At 37.6% G+C, this 7,689-nt stretch overlaps 1 non-coding gene across 1 annotated transcript; it reads left to right on the top strand.

Moving 5' to 3' along the window:
- Positions 1-3,379: 3,379 nt before the first annotated feature.
- LOC128282013 (small nucleolar RNA R71) lies at positions 3,380-3,486 on the top strand. The gene has a single exon (XR_008272320.1). It is a non-coding gene; the product is annotated as a small nucleolar RNA R71 (small nucleolar RNA).
- The last annotated feature ends 4,203 nt before the right edge of the window (positions 3,487-7,689 follow it).

Here is a 7,689-nt window from a genome sequence, read left to right on the forward strand (position 1 = left end):
TGAAAGAAATAATAGATGCTCTAAAGGCTCAAGACCTCACAAAAATTATGGCTTTTTGATGTTTAAACTTGTGAATTTCAACTCAAGATAATACCTAAACTTGGGGAAACAACCTAAAAGTTTTTAATTCTTCAAAAATCAACTTATCATGCTTGATTCCCTAATGTCTTAAAGTTTAAACCCTCAATGCATAAATACCTATGTTTTAATTCATGATATATCAATAAAAGTCATAAATCAATCAAAATTTATCCTAAACATGATATGAGAGCTTTTCAAGAGAACAAGGCAATCATTCAGGGATTTTTCTAATAGTGAAATGAATACCCCCTCACACTTAAGATGTACATTGCCCTCAATGTACAAAGATAGACAATATAAATATAAGAAAGGGAGAGAAGTGAAACTTGCTGAGTGATGAATGAATTTCCTTGAACTGGAGATTTGGAGAATAATCGGCGTGAGGATAGAGGAGGATACTCCTTGAACTATGAATGTGCACGTAAAATAGTCAAATGAAGCTTAAAAATCATGAAATGAGTAAGAACTTCAACATGAAAATGATGCTAACTACTCTAGATACGAAGTTTGAGTGATAGAAAGATGAAAATAACATGACAAGTGTATATTACTATGATAAATAGCATTAGAAATCAGTAAAATAAAAGAGAAAAGAGTAAACAAACGCTAGAAAGAGGAGAATGAACGTTAAAAAATAGGGTTAGAAGCGGCGCACGGGCATGTTATGGAGGCCGTGTGGACTTGCAGCGGCTAGGGTTAGGGATTTTGGGTGAAGCAGATGATGAATAGTAAAGGGTATTTATAGATTTTGGGACACACGGCCAGGGAACGCGCCCATGTTCCCCAATTTTTGCCCGTGTGATTTGCGAATTTTAAATTTGGGCGCGTTTGACAATTTCCCCACCCCCATGTACCTTGGGTGTATTGGTGCGCACGGTCGTGTCGCACGGTCGTGTCTATTTTTGTTCGCTTCTCCTTCGCCCATGTATTAAGGGCCACGCCCGTGTTAATTTGACAGGTCTGCCCACGGTTGCTTGGCACGGGCATGTCGCACGCCTGTGTTAATTTGATAGGTTCGGCCATGCTTTCAATGCACGAGCATGTCGCACGCCCGTGTTGTTTTGGCAGGTTCGCCCACGGCCATGTCGCATGGTCGTGGCGATTTATCGTAGCCCGTGCTGGGGAAAATCTTTGCCCTGTTTCTACATGGTCCTAAGCACGCCTGTGTTCTTGGCCGTGTGTGTTTTCGAAAGCCTGCGTTCCATGAGTCGGCTAGTATGTTAAATGTTAAAACTAAAATTTAAAGAAATTAATATTGTTAGTGCTCGGGTTGCCTCCTGAGAAGCACTTATTTATGGTTTAAGCTCAACTTATCTTTCCATTGAATGGTCATGGTGGTTTGAAGGGTTTATACTCCTCAGTCCTGCTGTGAATCTCATCACAATAAAGTTTTAGGCGGGTATTGTTTACCTTAAAAGTGCCGAACTTGGGATGATTTACCTCGACTGTACTGAATGGGAAAATGCTAAGTACCGTAAGAGGGATTTCTTCATTCGGTTTGGCTGTGATAATGTGAGGATCTTCGGCATCTAATAAAACTTTATCTCCAACCTTAAGTTGATTTGGAAAGGTATTGAGCTTGTTCTTACATAGTTTTAGTTTATCGTGTGTTCTCGGTTTATGTGTCTGCCATTCATCTAGCTTCTCGATTTGTAGCCTTCGTTCTTCATGAATAGGTCATCTACTATTGCTTGAAAATGACTCATATACTTCCTTTAAACTCATTTCTACAAAGTAGGTTGCACCATATTGTCAGTTGTAGTAGAATGGTTTAGAAAATCACCTTCAATTTTCGATCTGTTGCCGAAATTGCGAGCTTGAAGGGTGATTGTTTCGTCTCCCACACGAAGTGTGAGCTCATCTGTGCCAATATCAATAATCGTTCTAGCAGTTGCTAAAAAGGGTCTTCCTAAAATCAAAGGGGTGTTACTATCCTCTTCTATGTCTAGAACAACGAAGTCAACGGGAAATATAAATTTATCGATTTTAATTAGCACATCTTCAATAATACCCCTTGGAAATCTTATAGTTTTATCTGTTAATTGAATGCTCATCCTAGTCTGTTTGGGTTTCCCAAGACCTAGTTGTTTAAACATTTTGTAAGGCATGATATTAATACTAGCCCCTAAATTAGCTAATGCATTATTAACAGCTAAACTACCAATTAAGCAAGGAATTGTAAAACTCCTTAGATCTTTCAATTTGTTGGGTAGTTTATTCTATAGAATAGCTGAGCAAACTGCGTTTAGCTTCACATGTGAAGCCTCGTCCAACTTCCGTTTATTTGCTAAAAGCTCCTTTAAAAATTTCTTTACGTTTGGCATCTGCGATAGAGCTTCAATAAATGGTAAGTTAATATGTAATTTTTAAAGAGTTTAAAAAATTTACCAAATTGTTCATTTGAATGGTCTTTCCTTGTTGCATTAGGGTATCGCACACGAGGTTTGTATTCTGTACTTATCGATTTCTGCTCATTGTGGTTTACCTCACCTTTACCTTTGCTTATCTCAGTTTCGTGCCTTGGTTCTGGTCCAAGTGTGACTAACCCTTTCTCATCTTAACTAGGAATCGCGTTGAGTTGCTCTATTGGGTTAGATTTTGTTTTGCTTGGCAGGCTACCTTGTGGTCATTCAGAAATCAACTTGGCAAGCTGTCCAATTTGAGTTTCGAGCCATTGGATCGATCCTTGTTGATTCTTAAGTGCTGTCTGGGTATTCTAGAAACAAGTTTCTGACACCGATATAAACTTTAAGAGCATCTCTTCAAGGTTTGGCTTCTTTTCTTGTTGGTAGGGTGGTTGTTGGTAGCTTGGAGGTAGTCTCTGATTTTCTTGGCCTCTCCATGAGAAATTTGGGTGGTTCCTCCAACCTGCATTGTAAGTGTTACTGTATGGATTGTTTTGAGATTGAGGATTATTACTCATGTAATTTAACTGCTTGTTCTCTATGTTGTGGCTATAATGTTGGTATTCTGAATTACTTGATTCGCCTCCACTTGCTTCGCACTACATTACTGGGTGAACCTGTGAAGAACTAAGAAAACCATCAATTTTCTTATTCAATAGTTCTACTTGATTAGAGAGCATGGTGACCGAATCAACATTATAAACACCGGCTGTTTTTGTTGGCTTTGTCCTCATGACTTGCCACTAATAGTTATTTAGTGACATCTCCTCTATAAACTCATAAGCATCTTTAGGTGTTTTATTATTGATGGTTTTGCCAGCAGCTGCGTCAACCATTTTTCGAGTCGAAGGATTCAGGCCATTATGAAAGGTTTGAACCTGTAGCCGAGTGGTAACCGATGGTGAGTGCATCTTCACAAAAGGTCTTTGTATCTCTCCCATGCATCGTAGAGTGTTTCTAAATCCATCTGCACAAAAGAAGAGATATCATTACTTAATTTAGCCATTTTAGCCGGCGAAAATTATTTAAGTAAAAACTTTTCGGTCATTTGTTCCCAAGTAGTGATTGACCCTCGTGGTAACGAGTTCAACCATTGTTTAGCCTTATTCCTTAACGAAAATGGAAACAACCGAAGACGTATGGCAACATCAGAAACACCATTGGTTTTAAATGTATCGCAAAATTCTAGGAAAATTGCCAAGTGAGCATTGGGATCCTCGTCCTGCAAACCATCAAACTGAACAAACTGTTGTATCATTTGAATTGTGTTAAATTTCAGTTCAAAATTGTTTGCAGCAATAGCAGGTCTAACTATACTTGACTCAGTTCTTGTTAAATTAGATTTAGCATAATCATACATAGTGCGCGGAGTAGGATTTTGATTAACAGCAATTGCAGGAGATAGCAGATTTTCTTGGTTGTCAGCCATCTCCTTAGTTGGGGTTTGAATATCGTCCTCTTGCTCGTTCTCTGTGTATCTTAAGCTTCGCCTTATTTCTCTTTGGTTTCTGCGAACTGTGCTATCAATCTCACTGTCAAAAAGTAATGGTCCTAACGGGTTTCTTCTAGTCATAAACTATAAAAACTTGCTAGAAAAAAAGGAAAAAGAAGAATTAGTAATAAAAATTAGAAATAAATTTAAATTGAAGTAAAAGTAAATGGCTAAAGTAATAAAAATCGAGTGTTCCTAATATCTTAGTTCCTCGACAACGGCTCCAAAAACTTGATACATGATATTCGCGACAGGTTTTAAATATTTATAATTAATCGTTCTTGAAGCTAACTATTATCACGATGAAGGCAAGTGTACCTATCGAACAGTAGTATAGCTTTAGCAAGACCGGATTGTCGAACCCAAAGGAACTAAAAGTACTAGTAATGACTGTCTTTTTATTATCTAGCCTAAGAATAATGGGGTTTGTTCAAACTAACTAATTAACTAAACTAAGAATTCACAGAAAATAGAATTGGGGGATTACTTTTGGAAAAATGATTGAATTAAGACAATGCCTAAGGAAAAATCCACCTAAACTTCACTTGTTATTTGACTCTAAATCAGACGATTTATTCATTTGACTTGATCCGTAGAAATCCTTAAGTTATATTATTATCCCTCTCAAGACTAACAATGTCTAACCTTAGGTTGAATAATTGAAATCTCTTTCTAATTAACTCCCTAGGGTTGCATTGACTCGATATATGGATCCCCTTATTAGGTTTCACCCTAATCCGGAAAAATCTTGTCACCCTATCTCTAGGCGCGCAACCAACTCCGCTTAATTATAACAAATGTACTCTTAGACAGGGTCTATTCCTCCTCTAAATAAGACCTTAACTTGAATCAATATCCTGGAATTTCAAAACAAGAATTAAGAACACATAATTAAGAACAAGTCAAATATTTATCGTAATTCAGATAATAATAACAAGATCTGTCTTAGGTTTCATTCCCCTTAGGTATTTAGGGGTTTTAATTCATAACTAAAAACGTAAACATCTCAGAAGAATAATGAAGACAAAACATAAAGAAAAACCCAAAACTCCTGAAGGAAAATTGAGGAGAGATCTTTAGTCTTGATGATGAATCCGGCTTCTGAGATGGATCAATCGACTTTCGTTGAGCAGTTCCCTGCTTCTTCCTCTGTGTGTATCCTTTTCCTCCACCTATAGGGTGTATTTATAGGCTTTAGAATGCCTAAGAACCCTCAAAATTAGCCTTTTCCGAATTAGACTAAAGTTGGGCTCGGCAGGAATACGCCCGTGTGACACACCCGTGTGCGATTGCTTAAGGCCGTGGTCAAGCCTGTTAAATAGGCACGGGCGTGTGGTCCATCCGTGTGAGTCGTGCTTCGATTCTGCCAAATTGACACGGCGGTGTGGTCTGCCTGTGTGAGGAGGTCCAGGCCGTGTTGATTTCGTACGTTGGCCTATTTTCTCCGTTTTTGGCCCGTTTCTCGTTCTTTTCACTCTCATATGCTCACCTAAGTATAAAACATGAAATCAAAGCATTAGGAGCATCGAATTCACCAATTTTAAGGAAAAATCAACCATTAAATGTGCTAAGCATGGGATAAAAATATGTATGAATTACGGTTTATCACATAAACATAGGCCTATGAAATCGATTCTACAGGTATATCCCCTAGAGAATGATGTAGCAATTTTGGTTAAAGCCACAAATTTTGACTATCCTTATCCCCCTAAGCAGTAGTGGAACAGGCTGAAAATTGCATATCTTATCTTCCTAAGTAGTAGTGGAGCGGATTGAAGACGGTGAATCTTATCTCCATGTAGGGTAATGGAGCAGATTTAAGCCACTACCCTTATCTCCCTAAGTAGTAGTGGAACGGGCTAAAAATTGCAGATCTTATCTCCCTAAGTAGTAGTGGAGCAGATTGAAGACAGTGAATCTTATCTCCATGTAGCGGCAATGGAGTAGATTTAGCCACTAACCTTATCTCCCTAAGCAGTAGTGGAGCAGATCGAAGATGGTGAGCCTTATCTTCCTGAGCAATAGTAGAGCAGGTCGAAGATTATAGATCACGTCTCCCTAAGCAGTAGTGGAGTAGACTGAAATGAAAATTCCTATACCCCTGAAAATGCAGTGGGTTAAAGCGAGGCTACTTGAAGAAAGGGAGCATCAAGAAGTCAAGACTCAGCAAGACCAGGCAAAATTGACCCTTTTAAAGTCTTTGCTCTATTCTCTTTACTTGACAATGAGCAAAGAGGGGCAGCTGTTATGGCCTAATTTAGCCCGGGGCCTAATAAACAACATATAAAGTCCATCAAAACCTAAATACCACACCCAATTACAATAGGCCCAAACTCGAATACCCATTTACAATAGCCCAATACCCAGATAAGCTAAACCTGGCCCAAATGGCCCAAAATCAAAACTCTCTCAGGAACCCTAGAGTTTCCTCGCGCCGTAGCCCTCAACTGCCGAAAAACCTTCACACGCTCCACGTCGTGCGCCGCTCTACCATGCCACGTCAGTGGTATGCCCGCACACGTACCTGCAAGCAAAAGCAAAACGGGGGACAGCACAACAAATAAGTTTTATTTTTCTTATTATTCCTTCTTCTTTCGGCTATAAGACCGAATAGAATTGAGTGTAAAGGGATCTTTTTTTTTTCACGAATACAATAGCAAAGAATACAAAGAAAAAAAGTCAATAGCAATAAAAAATCGGATCCAAGGTTTAAAAGGTTGTTTCTCATATGTTTTTTTTTTCACAGTCGCGTTTCCTTTATTTCCTCCTTTCGTTTTTTTTACTAACGGATTTTAAATAAAAAATGGAAGAGAGAGGGCTTACCTGGGTTTGCTCCTCGGATCGGCATCAGAGGCAGAGGTGCTGAGGCACTGATGACCCTCCATTGTGGCTCCCCAAAGCAGGGTCTAAACCCTAGTAGAGGAATGGGTAGTATTTTTTCCTTTTTTTTTTTAAAAAAAAAACCGAATGGCCAAATGAAGTTTGGCTAAAATTTTTAGATTTATACCACTTACAAAATGGCACCGTTTTTATGCCTCAATTCAAGACGCCAAACGATGCTGTTTCAGCCCCTAGATCCACACGTTGACCCGACTCAGGGAGGATCCGTGTGTTTTGGAATAAAGGGGCAATTTGCTCCCTGGGTCCTTTCGCATTATCATCGCTATTCAACCTTGTCCTAGTTATGTTTTCCTTTTATTTTAATTTGGCCCAGCAACTTAATTTTTGATTCAATCTGATCCTCGAGCCATTTAAGCGCATAGATCTAAGCACAACATTTTGGGGTTTAGGACATTTACAGTTTTAATCCTTAAACATTTGTGCACATTTTATTTCGGCCCACAATTTTGTTTAATGATTTGTTTTGTTTATAAATTATCTTTGATTTTGTTTTTCCTTCAATTAAGTTTTTAGTTATTGATTTTTAAAAATAAACATATTATTCTAACACATTATTTTGAATTATTTTGTTGATTTCACACTTTTATTTTATTTTATTTTCATGTGCATATTTGTTTATTTCAAACACTTTCATATATTATTATTATATATTATTTATATTAAGTTTTTCATTTCATATATTATTTACTTAGATTGGCATATATATATATATATATTACTTTGTTTATTACTTACTTTAACCTTTTATATATATATTATTTATTTTGAAATTTCATTTATGCATTATTATTACACATACTATCTATTTTT

This window comes from Gossypium arboreum, chromosome 1 (genome assembly GCF_025698485.1).
Source record: "Gossypium arboreum isolate Shixiya-1 chromosome 1, ASM2569848v2, whole genome shotgun sequence".
Classification (NCBI taxonomy): domain Eukaryota; kingdom Viridiplantae; phylum Streptophyta; class Magnoliopsida; order Malvales; family Malvaceae; genus Gossypium; species Gossypium arboreum.